The sequence below is a fragment of the Vanellus vanellus genome, assembly GCF_965231255.1.
Source record: "Vanellus vanellus genome assembly, chromosome: 1".
In the NCBI taxonomy this organism is placed as follows: domain Eukaryota; kingdom Metazoa; phylum Chordata; class Aves; order Charadriiformes; family Charadriidae; genus Vanellus; species Vanellus vanellus.
The window spans coordinates 191,887,900-191,904,444 of NC_138905.1; positions in this window are offsets into that span (position 1 = coordinate 191,887,900).

Below are 16,545 nucleotides of genomic sequence, written 5' to 3' on the forward strand. Positions count from 1 at the left end.
TAACGTGATTATGGGACTACATCTCCCAAGCTGCTTACAGGTTATATATAATGTAGTAAATGTTGAAGAACATGAGTGAATGCTTTCCGTTCAAACAGGATTTTTTTTTTCTCAATAGCGTCAATATGTTCATATTCATCTTGATATAATTTTTACAGTGAGAACCATCATTCATTGTAGTAACCTCCCCAGGGAGGTGGTGGAGTTCCCATCGTGGAGGTTTTCAAGATGTGACTGGACAGGATGCTAAATCATCTCACCTGGGCTCCCTTTCCCACGACAGGTTGCACCAGGTGATCTTTCGGGGTCCCTTCCAGCCTGGCCTGTTCCATGATTCTGCAAAGACCTTCTGTAAAGGTCTGTGTCAGAAGTCATATAATGGTGGACTTTGAGGTCAGACTGTTGATGGCAGTGTTCAGGTGACACAGCAGACAAGCTGTATGGGACGGTGGTCCCAAAAGGTTGCTGTGCTACAAAGACAGCACTACTTGTTTTCTAAGTTCAGTTTGAGGTCCATGTACTGACTTGCCAGAAAAGTTCCCAATCCTCAAATTGATGTAAAACTGAAACCACTAATGAGGAGTATTGAGTGAGTCAGTGACTGTGAATATTGTTGGTGAAGAGACTTACCAATAATAGTGAGAAACACAAGACAAAAGTGACAACTTTTTACAGGGAAAGGAAAAAAAATGGACTTGAGGCTGTATTTAAGCATGACGCCTTAAATGCTTGCTGATAGCAGCGGTGTGAACTAAGACTAGTTTCAGAACCCCTTGTAGTAACAAAATTAGGCTGCTTCAACTACTGAAGAAGTAATGAGTTTATTTTCCTTGCTGTAGCAGCCACTTTGAAAATTGAAGTTTGGGGTTTGGGTTTTTTCTTTTGTTGGTTTGTTGTTTTGTTTCTGGTTTTTTTTTTTTTTTAACTGACAGTTTCTTAAATAAGCTTGAGAGTGTGTGTGCCAGTAACCTGACAGAAATTTGGTGAAAGTGTCTGAGACCAGTAGGATACCCATGACTTTTAATTGAAGATAATTTGATATTAGGATGGTTCTTCGACAGAAAGCAGCATCCTGGATTTCTTTATACAGCAAGTGGAAGCAGCGATGGTAGAGCTATGGGTAGTGTAGCTTCAAGCTACAACTAAATGGCAGTAACCATGGAAGAAGGGGTGAAAGTATGTTAATTTGCAGATAAATTAAGATTAAAATAGCATCAATTTACAAGGAGGATCTTCAGCTGGCCTGGGTAGCTGCTGCCCTCCATCTTGCGAGATCGTTTATGGTACCATAAAGTGTTGCTGAACCAGGATGCCATTTTTCTGTGCCCTCTTTGGAGTGATGCGCAGCGCATCCCGCAGGCACTGAGGCAGTTATTTAGAAGAAGCAGTGGCCAATATTTTTACTGCTCTTTCCCGTCTGAGGTCCCAAACAGGCAGCGATGCAGCAGAGAGCAGACTGCGTCGTGTGCCATCAGCAGAGTGGTTCACACTGGTGCATTTCCCCTGAAGATAACGGCTGTACAAGCAGAAGTGAATTGGGCTGATGGGAGCTCGGATTAGCTGAGTCTGAGGGATTTTAAAAGCCTTTTGGTCAAAGGCAGGTTATGTGTTAAACTAAGTACTTTCACCTAAATCTTGGCAGGCAAGTCAACTCCAATGCGATCTCTGCTGGACTAGAGCGTATTGTTGGTGGCTCGGTCCTGCTTTTGCATACGACAGAACCAGGAGCTCTGATTGCTCACATCTAGCTCTGGTTTTGATTAAAAAGGAATGGGATTTTGAAACATTTAGACAATTTTTCCAGTGAAGTTGGAATTTGTGATCACTGACATGATCCACTTCTTCCAGTCATTGCCAACTTCCTCAAGAGAATTCCTTTTTGCCTGGGAAGGTGCAAAATTCGCTGATTTCGGTAAACTTACTGCTGTATTTGCCTTTTTATTCTTACTTGGATTCAGCGAAAATGTGCAAACTGTTCCAGTGCCTGAGATGCTACAGACTGGCTGCCGCAGTGCTGGGGGCAGCCCTCCCGCTCGCTTACGGCAAGCAGTGAGCTCTCTTCTGCTTTTAAGCACACAAGTGGACTCCCAGAACAGTAAAATCACTAGAGGGAAAGGAAACTAAAAGGTAAGATAACACCGTCATTCTGCCCGATGCAGTTTACGTGGCAGCAGATTGTTCAAATTGGTCGATCTTCTGATAGCTTGCCGCTACATTTGCAAAAGGCAGATGATGCGGTAAGACACCGCCTTATTTGTCTTGTATTTTTTTTCTTATTTTAGTCACTTTTCCCTCTTTTACAGTTGGATTTCATCCTGTATTTCCGTATTCAAGACTATCAAGGGCTTTATCAATACAATCTTGTGGTGCCTGTTGGATATCCCAACAGGATAGAGGCACCACACTTTTTCCATCCCCCTGTTCTTGCACCATGTTGACCTCCTTTCATAGGAATTGATTACATTTTTGTGCTTTTAAGTAACTTTTAGTCTGCTTCACATACTGGGAAGCCCTTTTATGTCATTCTTATCTCTTTTGGGGACATGTCATTTATTTACCAGCCAAATTGTTCAAGAATCTGCTGATACCAGGGAGGAGAGAGTCTGACGTGAAACATCTTCCCATTCTTTCAGTAGTGATTACAATATGACAATTCATGAGGGATTTTGTTCTTTTAGGAAGTGCAGTCACTGCATTCTTATAGGTTCTACAGTCAGTGCTCATAAGATTGTGTAACTGATTAAGAATATAAGTTTAAATAAAGTTATTGCAATTCATACTATGCTTAGACTAAAAAAGACTGATCTTAGCGCTGGCCTTAGTACTGGGAAGTATTTCCCTTTACTAAATAATTCCAAAACATTTTTCACTTCTGTGCATAGTTGAATCTCATGAAAATAGTTGAAGATAGATCATCTTAAGAAAAATGGAGAAAAAGATAGTTTTGAAGTGATAAAAATGGGTCTTAAATCATAAGAGTGAAACATATTATTTCCCATGCGGCAAGAAGGACACCTTGTCCAAATGCATTGTTCCATGTTCTCCTTTGGTCAGTGCTGTGAGGTGACCATGCCACTTACCTACATGCCTGGTTTAGGTGAGAGGAGTTACCCTCTGGACATGCCCCTCTCTTATCACTGACCATTGAGGAGACTGGATGGCTAAGGTAGAGTAGATGCTTAATCTCTAACCGACTTAAGTGAGTTAAGATGATGATCAAAGGGCTGGAGCACCTCTCCTATGAGGACAGGCTGAGAGAGTTGGAGTCGTTCAGCCTGGAGAAGAGAAGCCTCTGGGGAGATGTTGTAGCAGCCTTCCAGTATCTGAAGGGGGCCTACAAGAAAGCTGGAGAGGGACTTTTTACAAGGGCATGTAGCAATAGGATGAGGGGGAATGGCTTCAAACTGGAAGAGGGTAAATTTAGAATAAATATCAGGAAGAAATTTTTCACTCTGAGGGTAGTGAGGCACTGGAACAGGTTGCCCGGGGAAGTTGTGGATGCCCCATCCCTGGAAGCATTCAAGGCCAGGCTGGATGGGGCTTTGAGTAACCTGGTCTAGTGGGAGGTGTCCCTGCCTATGACAGGGGGGTTGGAACTCGATGATCTTCAACTTCCAACCTAAGTTGGAAGCTTCCAACCTCAGCCGTTCTGTGATTCTATGATTCTAAGACTCCCCCTTAAGATGCAGTATATGAGCAATTAATAGCTCAAATATAGGCAAGCAGGGCAAAAGATGATTCTGGAGTAATTGCATCCTGCCCTGCTTCTACAGGCTTGCAAACAGGGGTAGTAACTTCTGTTCTGACTTCATAGAAACCTTTCTCCACGTTGGGATGTTCCCACTTTTTACCTAGTTTGGTTAGTTTCCAGTTTTCCAATGCTCAAAAGCAACTCCTTTAATCTGAGCTGTGCGAGGCTGATGTACTTTTGTCTGTCTCCGGAAGGGAAAATTCTGAGGTATACCCAACACACAATCTGGGTGATACTCCATTTTGATCCACAGCTGAATTCAGTACCAGAAAGCTGCCAGTGGGCCAGAAGTCCTGTTTGAGATCACAATGAAGCGTTCATAACTTTCAATATTTTTTTTTTAAAAAAAGTTGTTTCCAGATTGCTGGAAAGTGTTATTGAATATTCATTGGGAAACAAGCTGGGAGCTCTCCAAGAGGGGGAGGGAGACTCGTTGCCTCTTACTCCTTCCCTCTGATTTGTGTTGAACCATTGCCAGGCTTTAACTTTACGGGGTTTATTTTTATTGATTTTCAACAATAAACAGTGGGAGTATCTACAGTAAAAGATTTACAGTGCATCACGAGGAAATACAACTCCCTACCAAATATTATATTGATCTATTCCCAGATGCTACTGAAGCAGTGTATAAAAGCCCAAATCAAGTCCAGTGATGGAGAACTTCCTCTCTCTAGTGACAGATGCATATGACTGTTATGTCTTCAGAAGACAATAAAAGGGAAGGGAGTGACTCTGCTTCTTTGACCATATCTTCAACAGCCCAGTTAAATCTGTCAACTCAATGTAATCCACATAAATAAAGAATTTGGGAACCAAGGGAACTACTAGTGAGTCTGAAGATTCCCATTCTTTGAAGCTGCCTCTCCTGCTGCAGTCAGGCCATAATTAGTCACAGAAGGCCTTGTTGTGACTAGTAAATGGATGGACCAACAATGATTTGAATAGTCTGGAACTGGCTGGAGATATGCCTGGAGCCCTAAATATTCTCAAATGGGTGGGTGGGATGTAAATCACTAGTCATCACATAAAATACAAATAAATCTGACTTCTATTAAAAAAAAAAGGGGGTGGGGGGGCGAGTGTCGGTTTTCCAGAGTATCGTGTAGTTTCTGCTGAAATAACCCCCTGAAGTGTGATCCGATGTGTAGATTTTTCCAAGAATCCTTCCTCCATTTCTACTCTGTCCCCATTCTAATGCAATGGTTCAATAATTGGTGGCTTCTTTCTGGTCAGACAGATGATGAATGTAGCCCTAAAGGTTGGAAAGAGTAACGCGTACAAGTCTACTTTAGAGAATGAATTTAGGGCTTTGCTTTCTAAGCAAGTTTCTTCCCTGCTAGTCAGCTGAGTGCTTGCTGAAACTGTGAAGAATTAAATGTTGCAACATTGTTCCATCGTGATTCTCCATTGGAAAAAAAGGCAATAGCTTGGAAACATCAAGTCTCGGGTTTTTCTAGTACTTTGGAGTTAGAAACTCAATTTTCTTTGAATTTCCAAGGCAGTTTGTAGCTTTCATTGAGGGCCTTCTGAAAAGACTGGTCTATCGTTTTTTGGTTTTGTTCTCCAGTGATAACTAAACTGAGTAATAATTGCTGACATACCATTTTATTTACAATGTTGTATTCAACAATAAACAGAGGGCATGCTGATCCTTCTGTCCTTTAATCTTTGTGTCTTTTTACTACGTCTTCAGCTCACTCCTCAGCCCGGTCACTGGTGGAATAGTGGAAGAGGCTACGTGATGAGAGCAAGCAGAGATCCATAGAAGAAAGCAAACTCACTTCTTCAAACAAGGAATTAAGGAATAAAATTCAGCTGGAAAGAGTTGCTGCCTTTGTGGGACCAAAGAGACACAACTTATTGTATTGAGGGGAGGACAGTTAACAGAGCTGTCAGGAATTTCAACGCCACCAGGCAAGGAAAAGCAGATCTTATAGGGGTGAATGAATGGGTGGGTGATAGATGCTAAAAGAATGTGCAAAAGGCACAGAACGACTCAGATGTGAGACTTAAATGTTCATGAGACTATGGGGACGATCTATTTTTTTCCAATGCGTTAGGTAAGCGGATCTGCAGAATATCTTACATCAATAGTTTTGCCTACCTGAAGGACAAAATTTCTCTCTCATAGGTCAGTTCTGCATCTGTGCTATGAAGTGAAACATTGCAGGATCCAGACATAAGATGGGTTAATCATGTTGATATCTCACACCTGGAAACTGAAGCTAAGCTTTTGTGGCTGAAAAGACAAACTCTGAAGATGAGAATACCAGCATTGCTTTGGCAGCACTGGGGTTATAAGTCTCCTGGATAATTACTGGATCCATCCCATTGGTGGCCTTTGTTTCAACTCCAGTTGCAGTACACTGAGCAGTAACCTATTAGTACGTTCCTAATTTTCCATAAACTGGAAATGTATCTCCTGGAACAGACTGGTTTACATTATGTTTTCCCCATTTGCAAATTGATCCTTAAGCCATATAATTTTCCTTTGCTATCTATGATTGTTCAAAACATTATTTTTTGAAGATGTCTCAGTAAACTGTGAATCCCTGGAATACATTAATGGCTTAATGATTAATATGGCCATGTTGAGCATGTAAATGAAAAAGTGTAACTGCATGGCCCCTGATGTAACTGAGATCCTCTTCCCATCTTTGATTAGGCTAATGATGTTTTGTGCTGTTATTCAAGAAGAGTTTTCTTTGACAATTCCATTGATAGTGCAATCCAGAGTTCACTGGTGTTCATATGCAGTCCTGAAGACTCTATGGATACATGTGGAAAAGGATGGGCAAAATATTGTCTTTTTGCTAGACTCATCTTTCATTTCAGAGATCCTCGGCTGGTAAATGCACTAACAGGCACAGAGACACTTGGGCGACTGTTCCATTGGCTACAGTTTGCCCCATAAGCCGTGCTGTAGCAGTCTCTTGTGCTTAGCTATGGAAAGCCTGACACACGTTCTCGCTGAACTTCTGAGGTAGGCTTTGAGATTGAAATAGAAAAGCTGAATGTCATGTGAAATTGTACAAGGCTAATGGAACACCAGTCTGCTGTGGTTTTGATCATCTATATTCTGTGGAGGGATCTATACTGACTTCTTGTCTGCTCCCAGTGCCAAGATATAGCCATGAGTGGAGGATCTAATGAGAATTCTTAGGAGTTCACATCCAGAGCATTCAGGATATGAAGATGCAGATTTCTGTTCTTCTCAAACAAGTGGTGAGAAGCACGCGAATCTTCTACTGGAGGTAATGACTCCTGCTACAAAGACCACACAGCTCCTTCAGGCTGGGTGGATAATTACATGGAAGTAACTGTTTTGAAAGCTCAGAGCAGGTCATTTTAACCTGGTGATGAAAAACTGCTAGCTGAAAACATTACTCTGTATCTGATCTTTCAAATGTATGGCTGACCTAGATGTCAGGAGATGTGAATGCAAAGTGAACGCTGTACTGGAATGAGTCATTACCACCTTTTCCCCTCCCTTTTTAAAAGATAGTGGGATCTCTTCTTCCATAGGAAAAGAAGTGATGTTACTAATGATCTAACATGCTCTTATTAAAATGCCCTGGGACAGAACGGAGTCAATGAGTGACTAAAATAGAATACACAAGCCTGTCTCTATGGCGGCTGGTAGGCACTAACCTGTTACAAAACCACTTCAGTAGTTGAAAGGAAAAGGTGGAACATGCCAAATGTTCCAGATTAAACAGTCAGACACTCTGCCACATTGATGAAAGAAACAGGTGAACTGCTACACACAAGGAAGGTGTTTGGGTTTGTTTTTTTTGTTTTTGTTTTTTTCCTCTTTATGTCTTGTGCTGCTTTGCTGGAGGGCATATAGGTCTGTAGGGGTGGAAAGCCTGTGCTCTGTGATGCTCATGCTTGGGAACTGGTGGTTACACTCTTGGGGACTGAAGAATAGCATGCACAACCTTGTCTATACACACAGATCGCAAAGCATTGAATAGCTGCTTGTACCTCAGAAAAACCATACAGAAGTTGTCTTTGCAAAGATGTCAGTCTCTGGAAAGGTCATTATTGCTATAAATGGTCTCTACTGCACCATATCTAAATTCCTCCTTAGATGTCTGAGGCAATTCTTACTATTTTAAATTAGTATTTGCAAATATTAATTAACAATACCCTATTTAGCTTGTACAGCTTTGTAGTCTGGGACCCTCATTTTGGGAAGGTAGCTCTTTCTGCAGCGGAGATAAAACTTTGTCTTCTTTTTGCTCCAAGTGTCAATTTTTGCTGTTGTTGGAGACCGTTCTACTTCCAGAGAAGACTGTCCTGAGACAATGTTCTAATCTGATGGCATTTAGTAATGGGTTTGGTATTTGGTAAAACTGTCCTGCCAATTGTCTCTTTGAAGGCTTTGTACTCATTGGATGCAGGTAATGAGTCAGGAGCTGCCTTGTAGTGAGAAATAGAGAATGAAATGTGGACGTGGGCGCTACTCTGATAGCTGGTGACATAGCAACAACAGGCTTTCTTTGAAGGCTGAAGTTGAAGGTCTGGATGGCACCTCTAGGACCCTTGGTGTTTAGGAAATGTTAACGTGAATATAGAGATGCTGAAAAATGCAGAAAGTTCCCATTTCTATAAGCCACCCTACTGTGAACCACACCTGACCTCTCTATCTAGTGGAGAATGGCCAGCTAAAGAGAACCTTACAGGAGAACCTTTCAGTCCTCTTCTAGTTCTGACCAAGCACAGGAATATTTTCTATGGAACTAGTCCTACAGGATGCTGGAAACGTATAGAAAATGATCTCTCAGTACCAGCAGAATAGAGAATGACTGAATCAATACTGAAGGCTGGACATCCGTGGAGGCTGGAGGCTTATAAGGGGTGATTCTGAGCCTGAATTGACAGTGGAGTGCTGGATTGATGTCTGCTTTAAGCTGAAGGATACAAAGGTGATTTGACCTTGTCAGAATTAATTTTGGTGTTACTGATAATTTCTGCTCTAGCATCGCGTCTGCTGAGGGATCCAAGAACTGCAGACCACATACCATGAAACATCCAAGGTAATTCCAACTCTGCATCACCAGACAGCCTGGTGTCCCCAGGTTTGAGCTATGCCCAACTTCAGAAGAATTTATGTAGGAGAAAATCAGGATCTGCTTTGCAAATGTTCTGTTCCTTGTCACCCTCTAATCAAGGTCTAGCCATGTTAGGAGACTTGCTGACAGCCTCGGGCAAGAAGCAGGGACAGCAAAAGAGTTCTGGTCTTTCTCAGTGTTTCTGCTTAGGCAAACTAGAACCGGAGGCCAGGTGCCTGTATCTCTTGTGACATCTTGAGGCAAGATGTTTTGCTTGTTCAGCCTTCTCAGAAGATTCATGGGACACTCATCAAGCCAAGTAAAATGTATCTTATGTGGATAGTCTTTAACAACACCACTACATGACACAATAAGTGAATGCTAAGGAGGTCGTGCTCATTCCTGGGGTATGCATTGATATAGAATTCCTCCTAAGTGAAAGCAGTTCCTCTGATAGAAAAGTAACAGAAACGCTAGAGAGCCTGGAGAAGAGAAGGCTCCAGGGAGATCTTATTGTGGCCTTCCAGTACCTAAGGGGGGGCCTACAGGAGAGCTGCAGAAGGAGTTTTTACAAGGGCATGTAGTGATCGGATGAGGGGGAATAGCTTCAAATTGGAAGAAGGTAGATTTAGATTAGATATTAGGAAGAAATTTTTCCCTGTGAGGGCGGTGAGGCACTGGAACAGGTTGCCCAGAGAAGTTATGGAAGCCCCATCCCTGGAGGTGTTTAAAGGCCAGGCTGGATGGGGCTTTGAGCAACCTGGTCTAGTGGGAGGTGTCCCTGCGTATGACAGGGGGGTTGGAACTCAATGATCTTCAATGTCTCTTCCAACCTAAACCATTCTATGATTCTATGCTACGATTTCTAAAACTAAACACAATCTTAACAGCTATTTAAGTGTTAATATAAGTATAAATTAGTGAATAATAAAAGACTGCCTGGTATATAATTGGCTAATGAAAAGCTCTATTGGTAGCCACCAGGCTAGAACAAGAAGATGGCAGGATTAATGCTATTCTTGCACAAAGGCACACAATTATTGCTTTCACAGGTGCTGCTGAACAGCGTTCTCCCACACAAGAATATCAGATGCGCAGGTACCAATGGCTGCCTGCGGTGCCCACGTACCACTGCACAAACACACGGAGAAGAATTCCAAGTATCCTTAAAGATATTTGAATCCAGGAGGTTTTATGGTATTGTCTATGTAGTACCAAGGGGAAGATGAAAGAAATTGGCAAAGGAAAAGAAGCTCAATAGAAATTATTTGGTTTTAGTATAGAGGGTGACAGAGAAATTCCTACCCCAAGGACATGCTTTATGGGGAATCAGAGTAGTTTCACCAGGCCTAGACGTCTCAAAGGAAGAGCCTGTTGGCAGCCTGAGAAACTCAAACACTGTAAATCACTGGGACCAGATGCTATTTTTACAAGAACTCTGAAATAAATGTGAAAAAAAAAATAGAGATACAGTTAAGAATTTGTCAATTACTGTTAAAAAATATCTGCTGGTCTGGACAACTGCTCACAGCTAAAGAGAAACAAGGTGCAGTTTTAGAGGTAACTGAGGATACTTTCAAAGCGTAAGGTAGTTCCTTTCTCAGACTACTTTATGCCTGAATAAGCATAAAATAATGGGATCACAATATCACAGCTCGGCAAATAACCTGTATGTTCTAAGCTACTAGAATTGCTTGAACAAAATAAAAATTACAGATACTCCAAGAGCCTTGAGGGAGTCCTAAAGTTTAATCCTAATTGGGAAATTGAGTAAGTCACCACTCCTCGGAGGAGGAAAAAGGTTGTAATTTTTCTGATCAGGGTAAGTTATTTGAATCTTCTTCCACCCAGAACAGGCTCTTATCAGTTCCACTAACTTTGGAGGGAGATAGTAAGACCCCTCACCAAACAACAAAACTAAAACAAGGCAAAAAGTGTCTTCAAACATAAGGGAAAAAAAAAAAAGAAAATAATTGATGGTAGGGTGAAGGAGGGAAGAGGCGAATCCCCTTGCTGGTTGTTGAACAGCCATGACATTCTTTAATGCTGCTAGTTGCTCCCCACTTTCCTTCTTCAGCAGCTTTAGAGAAAGCAGGAGCATAAAGCAGTTTAAAGCCACCTTTTGTGCTGCTCTCTTTAGCAATAAAAAACAGAACTTTAGCATAACAGAGGTCTGTGATGCAATTCACAAATACTCAGTTATCTCAGTGTTCATCTTTTGGAAACATAAGGTATCCCTTTAGTGAGCCTTAATGGGTACTTATATTTATTGTATGCTTATTTTACTGTTACTTCAGGAAACATCTTAGGAAAAGAGTATGGAACTTGCGAGAAACTGCACAGTTAGTCCAATAAAAGCAAATTCCACTACCCTTTGAAATCCTACCTGCAGCTTGCTTTCATCTGCTAACAGTAATAGTTATCACTGCCAACAACCTTTGAACAAAACCATTTTGTGACTTCTATTCTTTTTTGCACATATTCTTGCTTTAACAAGAAAGATGGGGAACATCTGTGGGCAACTTCTTTGGAAGCAGGAGATGTGAACTTGAATCCCCTCAGGCTTCTGAAGAACTCAAAACCCACCTCACCTTAAGATTGCTTCAGCCAGCTTCTTAAACTCTTCTGATGAATTTTAGTAGGTCATGACAATTTTTAAGCAGCTCTTTGGTCTGTCCCCGTCTTTCCCATTCCCCCTCTTCAATCACAGCATGTATTCTTACCCTCTGTTGTTTTTGCCACCATGTTAGAAGATATCTGATTACAATCTATTTTTTAACATGTACCAAAGGGGAAGGGGAGGAAGAAAAAGAAGTCTTAAGCACTTTGGCTTTCTCAGCATCATGCTACTCTTCTGTTCTGTGTTGTAATAGCAGACCAATTCTCACATCAGTTTCTCTACCACTGTTACAGCTATGGATTTTTAGCCACAAATCAAATTCTTCAAAGACGAGCTTTTGTAACCTAGGCCATACCTAATGCAGAAAGAGATCACCTCTGTATTGTTTATTGCAGAGCAGAAGATCCTGTGCCTCTGAGATAGAGCTGTTCCTGGAAAGTTCCCTTGGGTAACCCATTTCCATCACATATAGTGCCCTTTAAGCATGGATACGTCATCAGATTCTAGAAAATAAGTGCTTGCATACATTCATACAGTATCTACAGCACTCCATCACCACGTGGATATACAGTGACCATTACAAGGCAGATTTTAGGTTCCTTTTACAAACACTTAAAAAAAGAAGTCAAAATATCTAATAAGTGTCCTTCAATTTTCCAATGTTTTAGACACCCACCTCTTTTGAAGAACAAGGTTTTCGGTGTCTTAACACATGGGAAAACACAGACTGGAAGTAAGCAGCTAGTTGCACTGGTAGCAACTTAAGCCACACACAAAAGAAGATATTAAGGCAAAGCAAACATTAAGAACTCCCCAAGCCTCTTGGTAAAACTGTACCTTGTTAAATAGCAGAAACTCTCACAGACATGCCTGCAAGAGACTCCCAGTCATTAAATAAGGCTGGAGCCTATGTCTGGCCAGTTCACTGCTAACTTACAAACTTTTATGTTTTAAAATCTATTACCTGCGTTATTAACAGACCCTTATCTGAATACTTTGCATTAGCCAGGCTGTAAATGTGATATTTAAGTATGCTAGTCCTAAGTTTTGATCACAAGGACAAACTAATGTTCTACATTTTCACTGCAGCTCTTTAAAAATAAGCTTCTATAAAGACATTAAGAAACAGAATGCAGATACTCTTATTTAACCAAGCTTTGACAATTGTCTCACACAGAAGAGGGATAAAACTTGATTAAAAGGTAATTTTTACAAATGTACACATTCTTTTTCCCCTTTTCTCTATTTGTGATAGAGGAATGACAAAAAAATAGCTTGTTGAATGCAATGAATTGCTGAATTCACACACAGTTCATTTCTGGAACCTCCACAACAATACAACCAACAGGGGGCTGTCTGGCTACACGATGTTATCGAATCTACAGCGAAAGCCTTTTTCTGACCGTACAACCTACCATCCACACACGCTTCCAAAAACTGGTTGTTGTACAGGTCATTTAACAGATTTCATACCTCTGCAACAGTAGAGCTCTTTTGCATCTGTCTGATACTACTGGAAATTTATTATTTTTGTGTCTGAAGTTTCATTATACATAGATGGAAAATATATTTTATATATTTATTAGTATGTCTGAAGATAACAGATACTGCTTATTGGAAAAGAGGGAGACTTTTGCATTGTCTTGATGACAGGAAAGGTGTGTCACAGCTGTTTCCATATGCTAAGAAACTGTATCTATGTGAGCATTTTTGTGTTAGTTTCAGATGTAGATATCAATCTTCTGTAGAAGGAAAGAGGTAGACCAAGATGTTGTTAGCCCCTCTGATACTGCTTTAAAGAGCAGATAGGCAAAGTCTGTCTGTAGGAGTATCAACAATGGAAGAATAAAGCCCTGAATTTCCTTACATTGGTTTTAGCAATGGAAATTAATACTGGACTGCCATTCTCAAGGGCGAAGGGAACTTTTCCTTGGTGCCAGCACTGTTGCTCACACAGCCAGCACATTCAGCTGGCTGAGCTTACCAAAAACTAACCCAGAGTCATTCAGTGAAACCACCGTGGAAATATCAGAGCCAGGCTAATACTGAAGGAAACAGGAAGACTCTGTCAGTCCCAAACTTGTCTGGCTTGAGAATCACAGGATTGTAGAACCAGAGTCATATTATTGTTGACTATTCTAGCTGGTCCAATAATATAATCCCTGAAGCTTTTCCTTTGCCTTTATTTCAAGAAAATATTAAAAATGTATACATTTGAGACTTTATATTCTATAATTTATGCCTTGTATAGTTCAAATTTTATAATACTTAAGCTTTTTTGGAGTATTTTATGAGAGATTCCAAAATGTTTTACTTTTAAAACCACTTAAAAGTGTAAAAGCTGCTGACAGAAGGTTCCTTTATAGGTAATAAAGCCACATGCTTGCCCTGCAAAAACCATAGGGAAATGCGAAACTTTCTATCCACGGCTGTCTCCTATGGCTATAAACAGAAGAAAAATTATGGATATATTATTCACATCTCAACAGAAGCTAAGTCAGTCAGCCTCTATCTACTCAGCACTGCATACTTAAGATTGAAGATTCAAACTGGATAAATCCAACTGGATAAATAAACTGCATTCCGTGATTCCGTGAAATGCTGCTATAATTAATTTGTTAATTTCAGAACTTTTGAACATAGGGTTAAAATTTTACATCAAGAGATGGAAGCAATATTAGATAAATTTGATTTATTAACACAGAGCTATTATAAGTGAATCAAATTTGGAAAAAAATAGAGTTGTTGCACATGAGAGCCATAAAATAACTTCCAACAGAAATAAACTCTTTAGTGAAAAAAGTAATACCCCAGTGATATTAGCCTCCTCACAGAAAGATGAACAATGTCACTTACGCCATTGCATTTTCTCCATCATTTTTTCTTCTGTTTATATTTTCTTCTGATACACACTTACAACTGCCACCTTAGAAAGGAGATTCACACGTCTTAGACATAAGTTTTCCTTCAAATACATTTTAAACTTTTTGTTTGTCTGTTTTCAATGAAGAATTGCTGCTCTGCGCCAAGTTAAACTCTGGTAAAAGAGTAACTCACCACTTTGGATGTATTTTTATCAATCATTTCTTGTGACTTCTATGACAGGAGCTGGTGATGAAGAACATAAAGAGAGCCTACACATTTCAAATTTAAATCATTACTACTAGTATTGCTACCCCATTAGGAGAGACTTCCCCCAGTACTTAACAAGATACCATGATTAAAGGAAAAGCTGAAACATTTTCAGATCTCTGTATCTGAACATCAAGTACAGAACCATTCTCACTCAGTAAGGTGTGCCATAGGCAGTATCTAGGAAACTGCTCTTGAAATCTGAAGAACAATGGCCTGTAGAATTCCTGAATACATAGGTCTAAGTCACTTTACATTTTTAAAGATGTACTGTTTACCACTGTACATAAGAAATTAAGTGTTACAATTTAACTAGTCGATTCTTTCTGCAACATAGATCTGTACAGGTAAATTTATACTAAAATATGCTTAGGTTCAAACATGAACATTACCTTTAGTGTATAAAAGATTTTGCAGAATACTGAAGGTGTCACTCAGGAAGCCACATTCCAAAAATGGGACAAACAAGTGTTTAATAATAATAGTTATATAGGGAAAATGAATCAGTGACAACATACGACACAAATCAGAGTATTTTGGAGTTCACAGGACCAGACGAATAGACCATGAATCAACAACATGGAAACTTGGGTTTCTCAGCTTGAGCTGGTAACAAGGAAAGTTGATTGCAGATCTGGTCTTTCAGAGATGCACAATACTTACCTCTTCCTCTGAGATCAGAATTAGTAAATGCCACAGAAAATTCCACGAGGAAATGCATTACTGTAGTACAGCTACTAAACAAAAGTGTTAAAAACCAACAGCCCTTCAAGGCGTTTATTACCCCTATTTTAAATGTGACATGGAGGTGTAGAAACTATAGTAGGGTGCAACAGTTTGAGGTACCCTGTTTAAGAAGATAAGAGGCTGTCAACAGACATAACATTACATAGTGTCTAATTCAAATGACAACTCCTAAGAAACTTAGCTGCAAATGTGAACAGCCAGTGTTTCTGTCAGACATGAGGGTCTTAAGTCAGACACTCCTGAAGTGAGGAATACAAGTACTATGAAAACAATGGCCTGGTAACTTGTTCAGCATCATAGAAGAATGAAGGCAGAAAAACAAGCATCATGTCCAATTCTTAGGAATTCTCATTTGACGTAACCATGAAGACATGGTTTCCTCTACTTGCAGTCTTTTGTTCCATTGCCTACAAAATTTTCTAACGATTTCTGCAGCACCTATAGCAGCATCATAGTATACTAACACAAGGGGGCAAATGAAGATTGCAGAATCTTAAAAGCAGGAGTTACCCAACTTCTTAGTGTTTCATTTTGTGATCTTCTTGTCCTTTTTACAGTTTCTACAGTTAAGTTATTAGGTTGTGTTTTGTTATATTCCCCCAAAAGCATTTCCCCCTTTGAGTTCCAACTGCCATATTAGTTGAAACATTTTATTTACTTCCAGAAAGACAATATTTCACATGAAGAAAGGCTGAGATAGCTGGGACTCCAGCCTGGAGAAGAAAAAGCTTGTGCATATGTGTTCTTATCAAAGTTTATAAATGCCTGCTGATGGGTGTAAGGGAAAGTAAAGAAGACATAGCCAGGCTCCTCTCAGTTGTGTCCAGTGACAGGACAGGAGGCAACAGGCACAAAAGGAAACACAAGAAATTCTATCTGAACAGGACAGGTTGCAGTCTCCATCCTTGAAGACATTTAAAACCTGACTGGACACAGCCCTATAAAACCTGCTCTGCCTGATCCTGCTTGGACTAGATGATCTCCAGAGGTCCCTTCCAACCTCAACTACTCTGTTACTTTGGGATTCCTTTTCATAGAATCATAGAATGGTTTGGGTTGGAAGGGACCTTTAAAGGTCACCTAGTCCAGCCTCCCCTGCAATGAGCAGGGACATCTTTAACTAGATCAGGTTGCTCAGAGCCCCATCCAACCTGACCTTGAATGTTTCCAGGGATGGGACATCTACCACTTCTCTGGGCAACCTGTTCCAGTGTTTCACCACCCTCAGAGTAAAAAAA